Here is a 21,450-nt window from a genome sequence, read left to right as displayed (position 1 = left end):
AGGGCATGGCATGGCGAGGTGCTCAGCCCCAGCAGGAAGCTCCCGCTGCTGAGCTGGGGCAGTCCCAGCCCTCCAACTGCCCTCTGGGAACCCACGTCTGCTCCTTGGGAATGTCACTACCCGTGAACTCACAGGGGTCGGCCGGCGTCTCCGAGGTTCTTTGGAAAATATGCTTTCCCCGAAGGAAGGCAGGACAGGGCGCCTTCCTTCTGAGGAAAATCACAATCTTTTCTATTCCGAAGTGGCTTGTCTCCAAGAGACGGCAAGCGATATCTGCTCTGAAGACAAGCCCGTCGAACGGAAAGGCCGTTGGCTCCTGAAAGCCTCGGGCTTCGAGGTGCCCGGGTTCCGGGACAGTTGTGTTTCCGGAAAGACAGATGGACAGAGCACCCGGGTTCTGCTGCTCAGGCCACACAGCAGGCCGAGCTGACGGGGGCCCTTCCACCTGTTACAAACACGGCGAATCTCCCAGGAGCAGGACTCAGAGGGTTTGCAACACGTAGCAGAAATGGAAGGGGGAAAGGGGGACCCCATGGCAGAACCAAAGGCCACAGCTCCCAAAGGAAAGTGGGAGACGGAGTTGAGAGGGAAGGAGAGAGGGAGGTAAAGAAAGGAAAGATGGGAAGATGGAAGGAAGGATGGAAGAAAGGGAGGGAGGGGGAGGGAGGGAGGGAGGAAGGAAGGAAGATGGAAGGAAGGAAGGAAGGAAGGAAGGAAGGAAGGAAGGAAGGAAGGAAGGAAGGAAGGAAGGAGAGGGAAGGAAAGAAAACACGGTGTAAGCTACAGATCACTTTTATTATCAGGGAATACAGTAGCCATCAACTTCAACTTTAAATAAAACAAAGCGAAAAGAAGCAGACCAAGCTCTTTGGTACCTTGTTTTCCTAACAACCTTGCTGAGATACAATTCACATTCCATCCAATTCACCAACTTAAAGTATGCAGTTCGATGGCTTTAAAATAACTCACAGAGCCGTGCAACCATCACCACAATGGATTTAAGAATATTTTCATCGCCCCCTAAAGAAACCCCGCACCATCAGCAGTTACTCCCCATCCCACCTCCACCCAGTCCTGGCAATAAGACAATAAAACAGCCGAAACCAGTGTGGCTCAGTGGATAGAGCATCGGCCTGTGGACTGAAGGGTCCCAAGTTCAATTCCAGTCAAGGGCATGTACCTTGGTTGCATGCACATCCCCCCCCCCGTGCGGGGGAGGAGGGGGGCCGGGTGCAGGAGGCAACTGATTGATGTTTCTCTCTCGTCGATGTTTCTAACTCTCTATCCCTCTCCCTTCCTCTCTGTAAAGAAATAGATAAAAATATATTTAAAAAAAAAAACACACAAAAAAACCCACAAAACTGTAAACTTCCTGTCTCCAAGATTTGCCTGTTCTGGAGATGTCATCTATATGGCGTCATATGACAGGTGGGGTTTTTAAATTCTGTCTTTTGTGGATCATCTACAAACAGATCCTATTTGCTGAGCTCCTGGTGGAGCTGGGCGGTGATGGTGGCTGAGCCAAGGGAGAGATGACAGGGGCCGGAGGCCCTCGGGGGAGGCCTGGGAGGGCGGCACCGACTGGAGAAGGCGCAAGGCCCAGCATCAGCCCCGCAGCCGCCCATCGCCAGGGGGCCTCGCCCCGGCCTGGTTCCCGGTGGAAAAACCGTGGCCTCCATCACACAGGCGGTTCCAAGGAAGCCCGGGGAGGGCCGCGGCGGGTTCCCCGGCATCCTTCCTCATTCCTGGCTGCATCTGGGCTTTCCCTGCTCCCAGGAAGCGCCTGTGCTCACACTGCCTGGCTGCAGGCCCAGCTCGTTCCAGCTTCCCCAGTCACTGCCGGGAACTGGGGCAGAGGTCTCGTGACCCGAGCTGGGTCCATGAGACACGAGGCTGGAGGCTTCTGGGAAAGCTCTTTCCCTGGAAGCGGTCTTTTCTCGCTTCCTCCTCGGATGGTACGATGGAGATGTGAAACCCCAGAGGCGGCAGCCTAGGTGGCCATCACCCCGGCCTCAGGGAGAAGCCAGCCTGGAAAGGACGGACAAGGGATCACAGGACAAGGGAGCCGGGCTCCTGGACCCCACTGCGCCGCACGCCCCTCATGCTCCCCTCTCCCAGTCTCCCCCTTCTCCAGGCCTCACATCCGCCCTTGGGGACCAATGATGCAAGTGCCCCCTGCCCCCTGGTTTGCAGGACAGCTTTCGCCCACAGGGAGGCGGCAGAGCGGGGAGAGTGAGAGTGAGAGTGAGCTCTGCGTCTCCCCTGCCAGCCCCCTGCCCCGGCTCCCTCTCTGCGGGTCCCTGTGAACTGGCTGCGCACTGCACTCAACTCGCAGCTTTGGCTGGCCTCTGGGCACAATCCTGGCTGTTCCTTCCCGACTCCTCAAACTGGGTGCGTCACAGGAGCCCCAGGGCCGCCTGCCCTGGCCACAGCACAGCCCCAGAGATTCACCACACCTGCCCACACCTGCCCACCGACCCCACATGTGGCCCACACGCACAGGGAAAGATGCTCAGAGGCATTAGTCAGAGGGAAACGCAAATCAAAACCACAGTGACCTGCCACTTCCCTTCCTACCCACTAGGTCAGCCATACTAATTATAACTTTAAAAAAACAAACCATAAAATAACAAGTGTTTAGAACAGATGTTGCATGTCCCTCATATATTGCTGGAGCATGGAACACGGTTTAGCCACTTCTGGCAGGCCTGCAAGAAGTTAAACATGGAGCTACCAGGTGACTCATCAATTCTGTCGGCAGGTACATATTCCAAAGGACTGGAGAGGGGTCTCCATACAAACACCTGTACCTGACTGTTCACAGTGGCAACTGCTCACAAGAGCCGGAAGTAGAGACCACCCCACGGCCATCCGCAGGTGGGTGAACAAAGCGCGGCCCAGCCACACGATGGGAGAGGATTTGGCCACAGGAAGGAATGAGCAGTGACACACGCGTCACCCGGGGTGAACCCCAGGCAATGATGCCAAGGGGAAGCAGCCAGACACAGGCCACGAATCAGGTAATTCCACTTACGTGAAACAGCTAACAGAGCTAAGCCACAGAGACAGAAGGCATACCAGTCATCGCTGGGGCTCGGAGATGGGGAGAGAGAGGGTTGATGGGAAGTGACTGCTTCATGGGGAAAGGGTTTCTATTGGGGGGATGAGGTAATGTACTACATGCCACCAGATCCTATGCTTTAAAATGATAAATGGTTCATTTCATGTCACCTTCTCCATTTTAGAAAACTCCTTTGTGAAATTCTTCCTGACTTCTCTTAATTCAAGGGTGCATGACCGGGGGGGGGGGGGTGGGGTGAAAGGGGCTGAGCACCCTGTCTCTTTCCCTCTTCCCCCCTTCCCCCGTGGACTGGCAGGTACTGGCAGTCAGCGCACTTCCTGGTTGTCTCATCTGCTCCGGTGTGATGTTTCTCTGCCCACAATGTTCTCTCTTATCTTGGGCTTTTCTGCGGCTCCTCCTAAATTCTTTCTGCCCACCAGCCCCATTGTCCTTAGAAATCCAGACATGTCCCCTGTAATCTTCTCTGTGTCCCCGAAACTCCCTCCCACAGCTCGGCCTCCTGGAGGGGATTCCCGGCCGTGGGAGTGGCCTGGCGATGGCCAGTGGTAATGGCATCCGGGTTCGCTGACCACCAACGGGCTTGGAGCTGGGGGAAGAGCTCGGAGGCACTGCGCCTGGGCTCCACTCTGGAGGTGGCTTGGCAATGCTGGGACCCCAAGCAGCTCCATAGGCAGGCAAGGCCTCCGTTTCCTCACGGTTGTTTCTTCTTTTTTAAAAATATATTTCATTAATTTTTTTTTTTTTTTTTTTTTTTTTTTTTTTTTTTTTTTTTTTCAGAGAGGAAGGGAGAAGGATAGAGAGTCAGAAACATCGATGATGAGAGAGAAACATCCATCAGCTGCCTCCTGCACACCTACTGGGGATGTGCCCGCAACCAAGGCACATGCCCTTGACCGGAATCGAACCCGGGTCCTTTCAGTCCGCAGACCGACGCTCTATCCACTGAGCCAAACTAGTCAGGGCCTCCCTGTTGCTTCTTAACAAGGAGTCATAAAGGGGAAGCTGGAAATGCCCTCACTGTCCATTGCTTCCCCTCCCTCACATAGGGACGTGAGCCCTCAGAGGTGGAGCAAGTGGCTGGAGGTCAGAGCCGTTGGCGAAATCGAATGCAGAACCCGGGTCTACGTGAGAGGGCGCTGTTAGGCCAGTCTGCAACCATTATCGCAGTCCATGCTCATGCCACGTTCTATCGTAGTTGATGACATTCTGATATTTAAAGACACTGCAGAATGTCTAAGCTCAACGATACTAAATAAATACAAGTGGACCCAAAGTGCTACAATTATAATAAAATCATAGAATTCTGTTTACATTGATCTCATTAGCAAACCCTCTCTTTATACAGATGAGAAAACGAAGGTCCTGAGAAGGGAAAATTATGTTCCCAAACATACAAGTTTGGTTTGAGCTAATATGAGGATGCAAAGCCAAGACTTCTGTTTTTAGTCACTGTTTTTCCCCCTCTTAATATTCATGCTAACCATCAAATAAACTAACTGCTGGTTCTCCCCAAATAATTCAGAATATCTTTAATAGAAATATTACAGAATAAGGTACTAAAGAGGCAGTGGGCAACATTCATATATAAAGAACTACCACAAATCAACAAGAAAAAAGATACCAAATAAATATATGAGCAAAAGACTTATACAAATAATTCATAAGTGAGGAAAAACAACAGCTCATAAAGAGATAATGGTATTTTCTGGAATGCCTTCTGGTACTACCTGACTCTAAAATATGCCTACCCTTTAACCCAGAAATTCTACCTATAGAAATCTGTCACAGTAAATATTTGGACTTTTCCTCCATTCTTGCAACAGCCTCCCAATCTGTCCCTGCCTCTATTCCCACCCCCTTCAACCCATTCTCTACAAAGCAGACAGTAGGATCCTGGGGGGAAAGGTAAGCCAAGATCATATCACTCCTTTGCTCAAAACCTTCCAAGCGCTTCTTTTCTCAGAATAAAAGCAAACGTCCTCAAAATGCCCAACAAGGCATTTTGTCACTCCTACCCTATCACTTTCCCCCCTTATCAATGGGTCCCCATCATTCACTCCCCTCCAGCCTCAGTGGCCTCCCTGAGGTTCCTTAAATGTCACACATGCAGCTACCCCAGGGCCTTTGCGCCTGCTGCCCTCTGTGCCTCAAACTGACCCTTAGAGACGAATGATGCAGAATCTAGAAATGGAAGGTATATTCACACCAGCGTTCGCCGAGTTAGTGCCACAAGCCTATCAGTCAGACACGTGTGACCATCTTTCTGTTCAGTGTTTAGGCCAGATGATGATAATGATGATGTTGATGGTAATGGTGATTCTCCTCCTCCATCATCATCATCTTCATCATCACCGTAATCTCCATTCTTGTCATCATTAGTTTACTCAAGCTGCCATTAGTTTACTCAAGCAACGACTGGCTTAAAGCAACAGAGATGGATTCTCTCACAGTTCTGGCAGCTGGAAGCCTGAGATCCAGGTGTCGGCAGGACCTCGCTCTCCCACAGGTCCTGGGGGAACCTTTCCTTGCCTCGTCCTAGATGGCGGGGGCTGTCAGCAGTCCTTGGCGCTCCTCGGCTGGGAGACGCATCACTCCAATCCCATGGCCACTTCCCCTCTGTCCTCACGTCCTCCTCTCTCAGTGCGTGTCTCCCTCCGTGTCCACACTTCTCTTTTATGAGAAGGACCCAGTCATGCTGCATTAGGGCCCGCCCACCCTAGTGACATCACTCTAACTTCATTACCTCCGTAGAGACCGTATAAGGCAGTGGTCCTCAACCTTCCTAACGCTGCGACCCTTTAATACAGTTCCTCATGTGGTGGTGACCCCCAACCATAAAATTAGTTTCGTTGCTACTTCATAACTGTAATTTTGCTGCTATTATGAATCATAATGTAAATATCTCTGTTTTCCGATGGTCTCAGGCGACCCTGCTAGCAGTTCTCAACCTGTGGGTCACTGAGTGAGTGCCACAAGCCTATCCATCAGACACGTGTGACCATCAGGTTGTCACCATCAGGTCACGACCCACAGGTTGAGCACCACTAGCAGGTCACCTAGGACCATCGGAAAACACAGATATTTACATTACCATTCATAACAGGAGCAAAATTACAGTTATGAAGTAGCAACAGAAATAATGTTATGGTTGGGGGTCACCACAGCATGAGGAACTGCATTAAAGGGTCGCGCCATGAGGAAGGTTGAGAACCGCTGGTATAAGGTCACACCCTGAAGCACTGGGATGAGGACTTGAACTTTTTCGGAGGATACGCTTCAACCCTTAACAACCCTCCCTGTAGGACAGCTCCCATTCCCCCTTCCGTTACCATGGGCAGGCACCGTTCCCACTGCTTCTATGCATCGCCACACGGAGTTCTCACCTCGATCCATCTATTCACCACCACATGGAGTTCTCACCTCAACCCAGGAGTCGCGAGTCTTAGCCTCTCAATTCGACAAGTAGCAAAACCGAGGCTCCGAGAGGCTCAGGACTTGCCCAAGGCCAGCAAGTAGCCACCAACAGGCCGAGTTAGGACGCCACCTGAATCCAGGATCCAGAGCCTTACCCGATGGTCCACACCCCAGAAGCTCTTTCCCAATGATGTGACCAACCTCTGCACAGTTTCTATTCCAGCTCCAGCACAACCCCCTTCTGCACATGCTCGGCCCGGTTACTTCCTTCAGCCTCGAAGTCTAAAATATCATCGCTGAACTCGGCTTACCCCAATCCTGGAACAGGCTGGGAACACCCCACACATACATATGTTATGTCCATCAAGATTCATCCGGAAAAACGCGTGTGTACCTCGCTGACTGACTCATGCAGCCCTGCTTATGCAAACACTGGGATCTGCTGTTGCCGGTGACAGCTGTGTGGAGGGCTCCCACCCTTTTGCAGAGTGACACATCGGGGAACCCTGGCACCTGCCCCAGGAGGTGGCTCCTGGCTGCCCAGGAAGTCAGAGGGCGGGGTATAGAAAGAGCGCGGGGCATGGGGTCAGGAAGCCACCCTGAAGTCTTGTATTCAATCTTGTCCTCCACATTAATCCCTCCCCCTAGTGTCAGGGCCCCACTCCTTCTGGTCCTTGTAGGACAACTTGAAAGAATTCCTCAGATTTATCCAAAGAGAGGCTGTCGAACTCTCAGCTACAAGAGAATGAAGGACTCATTCACTCATAGAACCCAGAGATGCATCTGGCCCGGCTGTGGTGGCTGAGCAGTGGTTGAGCATCGATCGATCTATGACCCAAGAGGTCACAGGCTCTGAGAAAGTCCGCCCTCGGCGCAAGGCTCGGACCAGGAGGCAGGCAGGGACAGCAGGGAAGCCTCATCACAGCTCTAGTTCCTCTTCCTCTTACACGGGAAAGGCAGCGCGGAGGTCGTGGGAGGAGAAGGGAGACAGAAGAAAGGGGCAGACATGCTTCTCCATCGCCCCGTCATGCACCAGAGGGGGAATGCACAGGCTGGCGGGTCCAGGGCCCCAGGGGTCTGGGTCAGACTCAGACGTGGCCAGCCTCATGGACAAGCCAGAAGCTCAGAGTCACCAACGGCTCTTCCTCCTCCCAAGCCCCGCATCTGTCCAGTCCCCAAGCAATCCCATCCCACTGCCCAGGTACTTCCCGTCCATCCTGGCCACTCACTCCCAGACTCTCACCCACAGGCTCATCCTCAAGGGGCCCCTGCTTCCACCGCAGCCCTCACCTCCCAGCCCATTCCGTCCAGTGTTGCCGGACCATCTTTTAAAGGGCTAGAGTCCTACCGCACCCTTGCCTCAAGCCTCCATGGCCCCTCAGTGGCCTCGAATGTGGCTCAGGACGTGGCTCCCGCCTTCTCCTCCGCCCCAATGCACCCACTGCAAGCCTTGGGGTCCAGCCACATCAGTTCCCAGCACACACTGTGCTGTTTCTACCATCCGCGTCCTTATTCAGGTGGTCCCCCACATCTAGCATTTCCCTCCCTCCCCTTTGCCTTCTTCTGGCTCATTCCTACTCACTATCTAGGTCTCTGCTCAAGGATTCACCCTGTAGCAAGTCTGGGACCCTGCCTGCCAGGCGGGGTCAGGCACCTCGTCATAAGCACCCCGTCATACCTTATGTCCCCAGGGGGACCACGCTAACACACCAGCTCGCGATTAGCTGTGCCTGTCTGCCCTGTCCACAAAGAAGCTGGCACACAGTAGGCGCTTCATAAAGAATGAAAGGGGAGAGGGAGGGGAGGGCCACGGGCGTTAGAGGGACTCAAAGAACACAATAAGCACAACAGGGAGGATCAGGAAAGACGTCACAGAAAGGGTACGTGTGAGTCATACTGTAAAGGAGTTGGGCTTTTGATAGGTGGGCAAGGTAGGGAAAGGGCAATTCCGGTGGGGGGAGGCGAGGGAGGGAGGCAAAGGATAGGGGAGGGGCGGGGAGAGAGGCAAGACTGGCCCAGCCGGCGTGGCTCAGTGGTTGAGCGTCGATCTATGAACCAGAAGGTCACGGTTCAATTCCTGGTCAGGGCACATGCCCAGTTGTGGGCTCCATCCCTGGTGAGGGATGTGCAGGAGGCAGCCGATCCATGATTCTCTCTCATCATGGATGTTCCCCTCTCTCTCCCCTTCTCCCTTCCTCTCTGAAATCAATACAAATAAAGTTTTCTTTGGGAAGAGCAAGACCGCAAAAGTGTATGACTTGGTGGTGGGTTTTATACACAGTGGTGGCTAAGCAGGGGGCGTGGGGAAGGGTGCAGGGACCCAGAATCATCTAGAAGTCATGTGAAGTGGCCGGTCCACGGCTTACCAGTTTTGGGGCTACGATTAACAGGAAACCCCAAACGGTGTCAAGGCAGGTGGCCGGCGTCTCATTCCTGCCATCGTTCTGCTCTGACATGCGTGCTCAACACGCTCACCCTCCCCAGAACCGGGTACCACACGCCAACCCACGACCGTGTCCCGTGACCGAGGAGAGGCCGCATCCACACGTCTCACTTTAGAGAGTCTGGCCACTCACTCCCAGACTCTCACCCACAGGCTCATCCTCAAGGGGCCCCTGCTTCCACCGCAGCCCTCACCTCCCAGCCCATTCTGTCCAGTGTTGCCGGACCATCTTTTAAAGGGCTAGAGTCCTACCGCACCCTTGCCTCAAGCCTCCATGGCCCCTCAGTGGCCTCGAATGTGGCTCAGGACGTAGCAGACAGGCACAGCTAATCGCGAGCCGGTGTGTTAGCGTGGTCCCCAGGGGACATAAGGTATGACGGGGTGCTTATGACGAGGTGCCTGACCCCGCCTGGCAGGCAGGGTCCCAGACTTGCTACAGGGTGAATCCTTGAGCAGAGACCTAGATAGTAAGTAGGAATGAGCCAGAAGAAGGCAAAGGGGAGGGAGGGAAATGCTAGATGTGGGGGACCACCTGAATAAGGACGCGGATGGTAGAAACAGCACAGTGTGTGCTGGGAACTGATGTGGCTGGACCCCAAGGCTTGCGGTGGGTGCATTGGGAGTGAGTGGCCCCGCCTCCGGCAAACGCTCCTTCCTATCTCAGAGCCAGGACACAGCCGCGTCTACCCAGGCACTGCCAACGGGGACAGGCCCGCAGCGGCTTCTGAAGACCAGTGTCCTGTGGGCAGGGAAGAAGGGGAAGCAGGGGTTCGAGGAGCAACCATAAGCGTCCGCTGCACCTTCTGGCCCACTCGCCCCCAAAGTGCGCCGTCCAACGCAGCGGAGCGGGCAAACGGCCCACGTCCCCGCCCTCCTGCCGGGCTATTTTCGGGCTGAGGAAGCGGCTGTCCTAGGAGAGGAAACACGCGGCAGACTATTCTGGAAAGGCCCATAAACAATACCGCACGCAGCTCGCTCTCCGAGATCAGGCGTTGGGGGAGGGGGGAGAGGTAGGAAAGAGCAAGGGTGACTCTACTCCAGAGAGAACCCCCAAAGGCGCTTCATTTTAACTCAGAGTTTTGTGTGTGTGTGTGTGTGTGTGTGTGTGTGTGTGTTTGGTTAATCCTCACAGGAGGGATATTTTCCTACTGGTTTTCAGAGAGAGTGGAAGGGGGCCTGGGAGGAGACAGAGAGAAAGAACAGAGATGTGAGAGAGACACGTCGATGGGTTGCCGCCCGCACGCATCCCGCGGCCAGGGCTGGGGAAGGAGCCTGCAACCTAGGTTCATGCCCTGGGCGGGAATTGAACCCGGGACCCATCATACACTTTTACACTTCAGCAGTCTTACATCTTTTCAAAGAAAATTTATATCTGTATTGATTTCAGAGAGGAAAGGAGAAGCGGGGAGAAAGGGAGCGAGAAACATCAATGATGAGAGAGAATCATGGATCGGCTGCCTCCTGCTCATCCCTCACCAGAGATGGAGCCCACAACTGGGCATGTGCCCTGACCAGGAATCAAACCGTGACCTTCTGGTTCATAGATCGACGCTCAACCACGGAGCCACGGCAGCTGGGCTATTCTTGCCTCTCCTTCCCCCACTGGAATTGCCCTTTCCCTACCTTCCCACCTACCCGGGGTCTGATGCTCTATCCACTGAGCCACACCACCTAGGGCTTCACTCAGAGTCTGACCTTTCCCCTTGGACAAATATTTTCCTTAGGCCTCCCAAATAACCACCAGCACCTTCTCACCACAGAGACTTTGATTGGCTATTCTCAGCCTTATCGACCTCCCCCACTCTGTCTAATTCCTGAGATCCTGCCCACTGGGGAGGAGTGATCTCCCAGGTACCTCCTCCCCCAGAGCTTCCTCTGACCACCCCTCTGGGATCACTGTCTCCCTTGCCTGCACAGGCGTGGCTATTCTTCTGGAACTTTCCCATGGTTGTGGGCATCAGTCCAACATGATAAGCAGCGCCACATCTGTCTCTTCTCACCAATCACCTGCAGGACATTTTAGCTCGGGGACCTCGACTTTTCATCTTTGTACCCCGGGAGCCTGGCACGGAGGCGGGCCTGAAGGAAGGTCTGTGCCATGAAGACCTGACGCCGCGGACGTCCTTCCATGTTGGCGCTGCCCATTGATCATTCGAATGAGAACGCTTACCCCGCTGGGAAGCCACTCGATTTTGGGAGGACCCATTCTGTGCCCGGCCCTCAGCCACCTGCCGTACTGCGTTATTGAACATTGCTTTGGGAAACCTGCTCGCACTCACAAAATCTACCAAGAAGGAAACCGAAGCTCAGGAGGCTAGAGGCAGGCTCTTCCCAGGGCCTCGGAGGAACGAGGGCATCAGATTCAAGTTCAAGTCTTTAGAGATAATAATGCATCGCAGTCCAGGGTGTGGCCACCGAGCACAGACCCACCAACTGCTTCAAATCTGGCCTCGGATGAGTCACCTGACCTGGGAAAGTCAGCTGGCCTCCGTGCATCTCCGTTTCCGCCTGTATAAAATGAGGATAAAGACAAGGCCTATTGCATAGGGTTATTATGAGGATTAGGTGAGTGCGTGTACAAGAACTGCTGAGTGCTTGCTATGTATTAATACACAGTGAATATTAGAGGTCTTTATTGACTTCACAGTCATGTGTTTTCCCATTGCATCCGTGACACATGCTTCTACTGTCCACCCACCAAATCACTCCGGCAAGAAGGGACAGATCACCGGAGGCTCACAAGTTCCATCCAGAGCAGCCGCAGAGGACAAAAGGTCAAGGGTCAGAAGGCAAGGCCATTCACAAACTCCGCCCCACAGTGGCCCTCAGCTGCCGCCCAGCCCTCATTGGTGGGATTCCAGAGGGGCCTTCTATGGAAAAGGACATCACAGGAGACAGGAGCCAGCTCGGCTCCCCACTGCCCAATGCTTGACTAGACAGAAAAAGTAGCCCTTCAGTTAGACCAGTGGCTGGCCAACTGCAGCTCACAAGCCACATGCGGCTCTTTGGCCCCTTGAGTGTGGCTCTTCCACAAAATAGCACGGCCTGGGCGAGTCTATGTTGAAGAAGTGGTATTAGAAGAAGTTTAAGTTTAAAACATGTGGCTCTCCGGAGAAATTTCAATCGTTGTCCTGTTGATATTTGGCTCTGCTGGCTAATGAGTTTGCCAACCACTGAGTTAGAGCAAACTCTGAGCAGGGGAGCAGAGCCCCAACATACCCTGCCAGTCGGGGTTTAAACGACGGAGCCCAGAGGCTATCACAGAAACCTGTTCGGGACCCAGGAGAAGGAACACTCTCCGGGGTGTGCACCGCTATGCCCAAACCAGAAGGTTCAGGAAAGGAGAGAGCTGGTGTAACAGAGCAAGCCGAAAGAGGGCGCCAGCCTGTAAAACCAAGACAGGAGCCCAACCGGCGTGGCTCAGTGGTTGAGTATCCAACCAGGAGTTCACGTTTCAATTCCAGGTCAGGGCCCATGCCCGGGCTGTGGGTTCAATCCCCAGTGTGGGGTGTGCAGGAGGCAGCCATCAATGATTCTCTCTCATCATTGATGTTTCTATCTCTCTCTCCCTATTCCTTCTTCTCTGAAATAATAAAAATAGACATATTTTTACTTATTTATTTATTTTTAAAAATATATTTTATTGATTTTTTTTACACAGAGGAAGAGAGAAGGGATAGAGAGTCAGAAACATCGATGAGAGAGAAACATCGACCAGCTGCCTCTTGCACATCGACCTGGGACCCTTGAGTCCCCACGCCGAGGCTCTATCCACTGAGCCAAAAGGTTTCAGCAAAATATACATATTTTTAAACACACACACCCCAAAAGCATAAAGTAAGAATGAGAAATTCTAATGGAACAATTCGACCCAAGGATGAAAGGCCAGGATGACCTGAAAGAGAACCAACAAGCATTTCTAGAAGCAAAAACAGAGACGGAGAGGCGTTAAGAACTCAATGATGAGGAAATTCAACAAACGTGGCAACACAGCTGAGCAAAGGAAGCCTGGGCACGAGGTCATCGCATGTGCCAGGCACAAGGGGGCAGAAGGAATGACACAGAGCCCCTTCCCCCCCACCCCCCTTAAAAGATGCTCAGCCATCTGAGCACAGGCTCGTCCAGAGGGGAACGGCATCCCTGTGCGGGAGGCTTTCCCTCATCCTCTGGGCCCGGAACAGAACGTGCAAGAACAGGAGGCAAGGCAGGGTCCGCGGGAGACCCCGGAACCTCTGGCTTCCTGTCCACCAGCCGCTCCCCTCCCCCACCCTGTCCTCTGTCAAGAGTGATAATACCAGTAGCACAGGGAACCCCAATAGACCACGTTCACCTATGACTCGCAGTATTTGACTCCGTTTGCGCTTTTCGCTTATTCTCACTCACCTATAATGTTTACAATATATATATATATTTTTTTTTTCTTGACCATTGAAGGGCAAGTTGCATCCCTCATGGCCTTTTACTAGACCACTTTCTGCCTCTCTTACGCCAAAGGGTAACTGTTTAGACCACATGTGTCAAACACAAGGCCCGCGGGCCAAATCCGTCCCACCAGGCCTTGCAATGTGGCCCGCACCGCGCTGTCATCACTGCACTCCGCTGCGTTTCCATCACGATGACAGTTTATGACTGTTCAGTAAACCATTCGGCCCGCGATTTAGGCTGGATTTTAGATTTTGGCCCCTTCTCTGATTGAGTTCGACACCCCTAGTTTAGATGGAAACTACAGTGAAATCGGCACCACCCAGCATTGCCACACGCAGGGCGCTATGAAGGCAGCATCCTTAATGGGGAATTCATGATGAGCCCTGATGAGGGAAATGCAACCGAAGCCTCGCTCTCCGCTTCCTGTTCTGCCCGGGGGCAGCCTGCACCCCTGGTCTCCAGAACTCCCTGCCACATGGAGGGGCAGGGGGGAGGGGGGAGTGCTGACGGGCGCTCTTCTTGCTCCTGCGTTAGCCTGACTCCAGCGGGGAGACCCTCCACGGGCAAGGCGCTGCTCGCTGACTTTTGTGTTTTTCTAACTGTGCACTTTCTCATTTCCTGCCTCAGAGGGGGAGAGGAAGAGGAAATGCCAAAAATATTCCAAGTCGAGCTGGTCTGTGACATTTCCAAGGGATGGGGACTGAGGGGCTGGCAGGGGGACCTCGGCCAGCAGGAGGCCCGGCTCTCTTCGCAACCCAGCCCGCTGGTGGGCGACAGAGCTAACGTGGCCCCCAAAGCGCCTACAGTCTCGGGGAGCCGGCTGTGTCTGGGGAGTCTCTGACACAGAAGCCCGTTTTCTCCAGATAACTGAGAGGATGTTCGAAATCTGGTCTGCATTAGCCCTCACAGCTCCACGGCTACGTGACACATCGCAGTGCGTTTTCTTTAAAAAAAAAAAAAAAAAAAAAATTTTTTTTTTTTAAATTTCAGAGAGGAAGGGAGAGGGGGAGAGAGTTAGAAACATCAATCAGTTACCTCCTGCTGGGGATGTGCCCGCAACCAAGGTACCTGCCCTTGACCGGAATCAAACCCGGGACCTTTCAGTCCCCAGGCCGACGTTTTATTGCTGAGCCAAACGGGTTAGGGCAAAACTTTTTCTTTTTTAATTTCAGAGAGGAAGGGAGAGGGAGAGAGAGAGAGAGAGAAACATCCATGATGAGAGAGAATCACTGATTGGCTGCCTCCTGCACGCCCCACACTGGGGATCAAGCCCACAACCCGGACATGTGCCCTGACCAGGAATCAAACCCTGACCTCCTGGTTCATAGGTCAACGCTCAACCAGTGAGCCACGCTGGCCGGGCATGGTGTGTCTCCCTGACGTCCACCCTCCGGTTAGTTTCCCTCTGAGGGTCAGGATGGGCTTGTCCTGCCAGAGGCACCCACGATCCTGACTCTCCTGCTCGGGGGAGGAGGCCGGCGAAGGCTCTGAGACCAAGGGTTGTTGTTGTTTTTTTTTAATATGTTTTATTGATTTTTTACAGAGAGGAAGGGGAGAGAAAGAGGGACAGAGAACTAGAAACATCGATGGGAGAGAAACACCAACCAGCTGCCTCCTGCACACCCCCTACCGGGAATGTGCCCGCAACCAATGCACATGCCCTTGACCAGAATTGAACCTGGGACCTTTCTGTCTGCAGACCGACGCTCTATCCACTGAGCCAAACCAGTTTCAGCTAGGACCAAGGTTTTAGGTGGACATAATGTGCAGGTGTTTGTCAGGATTCGTGATGTGCAGGAAACGAACCATAGCAGACTTTTCTCGAGCGTACCAGCCCATCACGCGGCCCACTGGGTCCTGGGAGTGGGCTCAGGGTCGGAGGGCGGGAGAGCGTCTCCATGCATGTGTTCATGAGGCCCAGTGACAGGAGCCGGCCGGTGTCCCTGGACTGAGAGTAAACTATGTGGCCTGCAGCCCTAAGAGCACAGGGGAGTGAATCCTCAACCCCAACTCCTCACGTGGGGCCCGGTGAGGGGAAGAGCTTGCATGTGGGAGCCAATACATCGCCGTGAAGGAGTGACCTCGGGGAGGACAGTCAGGGTACAAGTGGAAACTGATCCCTACCGTGCATCCCTACTGCTGTGAAGACTCCCTGGCCTCCTCTCCCCAGAGCTGCTGTCACCCCTTCCCTTACCAGCTCCCAAAGACGCCCCCTCCCCCCACAAGTCCCCAGGACCCCTAAGCATGTAGATGGAAGTGAGGTTGCTCATCAGTGGGCCTTAAACAAGGAGATCTTATACGGGGAGTGCATTCCAGGCAGAGGGACCAGAATATGCAAAGTCCTCTGTGCACAAGAGAGCTTGACAGGGAGTGAGGCGAGTCAGGGAGAGGGGGGAGGGTGGCCGGACAGAATATAAAAGGTCCTTAAAAAGTGGAACAGGGAGCCCGAAGGGAAAACCAGAAAGATGGGAGGGAGCTTAAAGACGAAGACCAAGATTGCTGGCTTTCGAGATGGAGGAAGGAGACCCTGAGCCAAGGAATGCAGGCCTCGAGCAGCTGCAGAAGGCAAGCAAACAGAGTCTTCCCCTGAGCCTCCGGAAGGCAGAGCCCCGCCAGCACCCTGGGGTGAGCCCAGGGGGACTCAGTTCAGACTCCGGGCCTCCAGCGCTGGACGGGAAGGAATCGGTGCCGGGGAAGCCACGCAGTGTGCGGTAATTCAATCCGTCCCAGCAGCAAGAAGCAGCGAATACGCCGCTTGTCATCCTGCTTATCCTCACACAATTTTCAATGATATGCCCATCCAACTCCCCTCAGCAATGAAGATAACAATAATCGCGGAAGCTAACACGTGGCAGGGTTTTTCCAAGAGTTTTTCACCAAGTCTCTCACAGATGCTAGAAAAAGGCCACTTCCACAGAACACCAGGCTGGAGGTGAACACAGGGACCTGGGAGCGGGGGAGGGAGTTAGAGGCACCTTCACGGGGATAAAGGCACACGTGTATGTTAAAGGGTGAGGGGGAGCTAGCCCAGAAGAGAGGCAGAATATCCTAGGCAGAGGGGAGGACGTAAGAGAAATGAGGCGCAGTGCGTGTGCTGGCAAGCACCCTGGTGCTCAGCTTCAGGCTGATCGTTTCTCCGTTAGTGTCTCCAGCCCCCAGGTATCTAGCCACATGCCCTGGGATGTAGCCACATGCCCTGGGGTCCAGTCTCATGCCCTCAGGCCTGCCTGCAGCCTCCACCTGTCCGCCTGAGCATGGCCCAGAGGGAGCCTCGTTCTCTGCACGTTCCTCCTCCAGTCCTCCCTGTCGCCCAAAGTGACACCCAGCTGTTCAAACCACAAGTCATCTTGGAGCCCTTCCCCCTGCCTCACCCTCATTTGATCCATCGCCAAAGCCCATCAGTTCTACCTCCAACATCTCACAGGCGACACAGCTCCATCTGCTCCCCGAACACGTGGCCCACGCTCTTACCGTGGCTCCTGGATCAGCGCAATGGCCTCCTAACTGGTCTCCCCGCGTCTCCGCGTCGTCCCCTGTGATCAACAGTTCATCAAGCAGTAACCTCTTCAAAATGTCAATCAAGCCCTAACGGGTTTGGCTCGGTGGATAGAGCGTCGGCCTGCAGACTCAAGGGTCTCAGGTTCAATTCCGGTCAAGGACATGTACCTGGGTTGCGGGCACATCCCCAGTGGGGTGTGTGTGTGTGTGTGTGTGTGCAGGAGGCGGCTGATCGATGTTTCTAGCTCTCTATCCCTCTCCCTTCCTCTCTGTAAAAAAAAAAAAAAAAAAAAAAAAAATCAATAAAATATAATTTCTAAAAAGAAAGAAAAGAGAACGTGTGAGGCTGACACGGAAAGATGAGGCTGGAAGTAGAAGGCCTTGAACCCAGGGTCTCATCCATCTTTGCACAACCGGCACCTCACACAGGGGAGCCACTCAGCAATGCACCCTGGGTGAAGGAAGCAGGACCGTTCCAGAAGAATCTGAAAAAACGCCGTCCCTTCTGGGCCAGGCTCCCAAAGGGGTCCCTCTCCTCCTCGGGACTTCTTAGGGGGTAATGCGTCCAGGGCTTACAGCAAGGGCTCCGGAAGTGCTACGGTGTTTCCCCGAAAATAAGACATCCTCCGAAAATAAGACCTACTTACAGGTTTCCTTCTGAGTGAAATATAAGGCACCCCCCCCCGCCGAAAAGAAGGCCCCCCTAGGCTAAACATGAGAGATTTGGTCCACTGATTCTGAAAGAAATGGAGTCACAAGAAATTCACCAGGAAATTCAGGAATGGGATTGTTATGATGATGTTCCAGAAAATGATGACATGATTGTCATGGAATAAATGAGTAAATTCTTGATCCTGTAGGATTCACAGTTTGTCTGGTTTGTGTTGACAACTACCGTACTACCGTACCGTATACAGTAATACATTTCCTTTATTTTCATTTAACAATAAATGTGTACCGTATTCTTCTTCATGGAAAAATAAGACATCCCCTGAAAATAAGACCTAGCGCATCTTTGGGAGCAAAAATTAATACAAGACACGGTCTTATTTTCGGGGAAACAGGGTAGCTGCCGCCGTTACTATTGCTTCTGTGGGGAGGACTTGGGCATGCCACAGAAAAGGCTTCTTCTGGAGCCCGTACCAGCTCCAGTGGGTGGGAGGGAAGTGGGAGGAAGCGACACAGGCGGGCAATGAGAACGGGGTGCAGGGTCCGGGGCACGTCAGCTCACCCGGGTGCAGCCTGGAGATGCCCATGGGCGGGAGGGTCCTCCCCAGGCACTGGGCAGGGCCCCCATTTGGATGCACACAGTCATTGGGGGACCTGAAGGGCTCCGGCTGATTTTGCCAATCTTGGCTCCCTGTGGTTGGTGAGGACTGGGGAGGTGGAGAATGTCAGTTTCCCTCACCAAATGGCAAGTTGTGAAAAAGTCCCTTTTTCTCCAACATCATCACATCCTAAAACTGAAAACCCAGCCATTCGGAGGAAAATAGATGGGCTGCTTGGCTCACAGGATACGGGAGGGCCGACAACCAAGTCTGGGGAATGTCCCGGGGTGCACTGTGTGCTAAGACCGCTGCCCTTTTTGGGGACCTGGGAGGTTCTATTCTTCATAAAGGGATGGGAGCGAGAAAAGTAATTCCCTACGTAATCAGCCACCCATTTTCATATTTCAAATTCCATTTGGTGGCTGAATCTCCGAATCCATTGAGTGGCTGAACAGCATGAGTTAGGAGAATTAAAAAACAAAACAAAAAACTCTTTATCTCAAAATATGCGGTTTGAGATAACAACCTATATGTTAAGATAGCGGTAACAGACAAGACAGAACAAGAAGACACTCAACAAGGAAGGTGAGCCTCCAAAGAAGACAGTTCCAAACAATCCGTGTCTGGCGGATCACACAGGGACATGGTGAGAGTAAGGCCAGGTGACCTTGGGTAAGTCCGGCACCTCTCCCAGCCTCCTCTGTACAACAAGAAGGGGCTCACGTTGCTATTCTCCAAGGGCCTTTTCTCTTTCTTAGAGGCGGAAATCTGATGCTTCCAGGCGGACCTGCATCTTCCTACTCTGGCCCTCCAAGTGCAAACCAGAAAGGCCCTGGGGTAAAGAAAGGCTGCCACAGAGAGAAAGCTGGCCTCCATGCCCGGTTACGCCTGACAATCCCAAACAATAATTACTCAGCGGCCCTGCCCTGCCCTGCCCTACCGGGCATCCCAGCACCAACCATGCCAAGGCAACCTGACCCAGCCTGTGGGGAGAGCGGGAGAAAGCTCTTGTTCTTTCTCATCAGGGCAGGCAAAGCAGAGGTGGCGTTAAGGATCATTCGGCCCTGGCCCTGCACCCCCCCCCTACCCCGCCCCCCGCCCCTGCCCAGTGGAAAAATAAATTAGCAAAGGAAACCGCTTCGGGAATGCCCCAGATGGCTCGGGATGGCTGGAACCGCACACCGCCAGGCGCCAGGGACTTTCTTTTAAACTTCCAGGCGCTCTCAGGACAGGCAGCAGGTCCCCCCACGGTGCACGCGTTCCATCCCAAGCCACTTCCCGGGCTCCTGGGCAGCCAGCGCCAAGCCCCGAGCGGGGACCTCTCCTCCCCGCGGGTTTCATCTGCTTTAAAGCAAGTGGCCCGGGGGTCCCGGCCTGCCCGGGGGGCCGGGGGCCCGAGGGCCCGGGAGGGAGGCCGGGCCAGCCCTTGCAGGAACGGCGGGCAACTTTCCTGCATGGAGCCCGGGAGACAATGCCCGGGCCCGCGCTCCGCTCCGCTCCGCTCCGCTCCGCGCCGGGAGGGCCCATCGGCGGGGCCCCGCCACTCCGCCGGGCGCGCGGCCTCAGCCCTTCTCCGAGGGCGCGCGGAGCCATCCCCCGGGTCCCCCCCAAACCCAAACCCCCAGCCAGCCCCCCACCTCGGCGCCTCCTCGGGGCCCTGCAGCGCCGGGGTCTGGAAGGGCATGCAGCCTAGGGGGCCGGCCCGGCGCCCGGTCCCGGCTCCTCTCCACGCGGGCCCCGGGGTGGGGTTGGGGGGATCCGACGACCCGGGGCGACCCCGCCGAGCCCGTCCGGGCGCCCGCAACTCACCGGGACCGGCGGGCCGCTGGGCATTATTCCATCGCGGGCTCCCCGGCTGCGGCGGCGGCGCACACGCCCGCGCCCCGGCCCCTCGGCCGAGCGATCGCGGCTGCGGAGCGGATGGCGGGGCCGCGGGGAGGGAGGCGGGCGGGGGCGCGGGGACAGCCCGGCGCGGAGAGCCCGCCGGGCGGCGGGGCGGGCGGCGGCGCGGGAAGGGGCGGGCGGCGGGCGGCGGGCGGGCGACCATGTGCCGGGGCGGAGGCCGCGGCGGCGCGCGCGGTCGGACGCTCCCGCTCGGCGGGCGGCGGGGAGGGCGCGGGCTTCAGGAAATCCAAAGGCTCCGGCAGGAAACCGGGAGCCTGACTGAGCGCTCCCGCCCCGCGCCCGCCGGGGGCGCCCGCCGCCTTAACCCCTGGCCCGCCGGCTGCGGGCGGGGAGGTGGCGTGGGGGGTGGGTCGGGGGCCGGGGTGGGGGGCACCGCGGATTCCCACCAGCGAGCTGGGCTGGGGACCCAGGGGTCTGGGGGCCCGCACTCTGCCCCTCCTCCGCCTCGCTCCCCCTCCAGCCTGCCTCCTTCTTGCCCTGGGGTGGAAGCCATGGCATCTGTCCCCATAAGACCTTGGCCTTGGGAGGTAGATGCCTTTGTAAGCCCCCCCCCCCCCTCGATTTCAGGGAAGGGCGTTGGCCTCTCCAACCCCCTCCCCTCTCTCTCTCTCTCTCTCTCTCCCATCCTGCAGAGGACGAACTGGCAACCTCCAAGCTCCTACCCGTATGGTCAAGAAGAGAAATGACTTTACCTGGCTGCCCCTGTCCCTCCTTCCACTTTGCTAATTCCCTCACGTTTTGCCCAGGGCCGGGGACAGGGTAGTGACAGGGCCGCAGCCATGGTGTGGATGTTGGACTCCGACCCACCCGGGCTGGAATGGGGCTTTGCCTCTTCTCCAGCTGTGTGACCTTAGGTAGGTCAACGAGCCTCTCTGATCCTCCCTGCCCTCAGCCGTGGGGTGCGTAGGTCATACCGCTCTCACAGGTTCCATATGGGGACCCAGGGCTTAGGCAGGGACTGACACGCTGCAGATGCTCGAGGATAGCATGGCTGTCCTCGAATAAATGATAGCATGGCTGTCCCCGCGGAACCTCGGAGACAGGAGGGTGTGCACTGCGGGCTGTGCCCATCCATGCCTCCTCGCAAAAGCTTTGGGGCTTCTTTTCCCTCCTAATCGCCGCCTGGTTACGTTTCTTTGCAGCGTTTCAGGCAAAGGTTGGTGGCTGTGCAGACGCCCTTCTGCTGAAATCTGAAACTTGGCAAACCTCACAGAAGCGGGGATTTTGTTCTTCATCTGAGTCAGGACATTTGGGGGGGATTGGAGGGGGGTTGTGAAGAAGTCTGAGAGGCTCCACAGAGGTGGAGAGACCCAAGGAACTCTGTGCAGCCAGCCCTGGGCGAGGCGGCCCGTAGGAGTGACTCAGTTCCCCTCGGAAATGCCACCCGCGGGGGCTTTCCACGTGGAGGGTGTAGC

The 21,450-nt window shown here is 55.1% G+C and overlaps 1 protein-coding gene across 4 annotated transcripts in view; it reads right to left on the bottom strand.

Moving 5' to 3' along the window:
* ASAP1 (ArfGAP with SH3 domain, ankyrin repeat and PH domain 1) overlaps positions 1-20,081 on the bottom strand; it is a 189,732-nt gene extending 169,651 nt beyond the window's left edge. For all 4 annotated transcript variants that reach the window (XM_036437548.2, XM_036437550.2, XM_036437549.2 and 1 more), the window contains exon 1: positions 19,940-20,081. The gene's annotated coding sequence lies outside the window, so the exon portion shown is untranslated. The remainder of the gene's footprint in view (positions 1-19,939) is intronic.
* Between the last annotated feature and the right edge of the window lie 1,369 nt (positions 20,082-21,450).

This window comes from Pipistrellus kuhlii, unplaced genomic scaffold (assembly GCF_014108245.1).
Source record: "Pipistrellus kuhlii isolate mPipKuh1 unplaced genomic scaffold, mPipKuh1.p scaffold_m20_p_14, whole genome shotgun sequence".
Classification (NCBI taxonomy): Eukaryota; Metazoa; Chordata; class Mammalia; order Chiroptera; family Vespertilionidae; genus Pipistrellus; species Pipistrellus kuhlii.
Note: the sequence above shows the minus strand (reverse complement) of the source record. Positions and strands in the feature narration are given on the sequence as shown.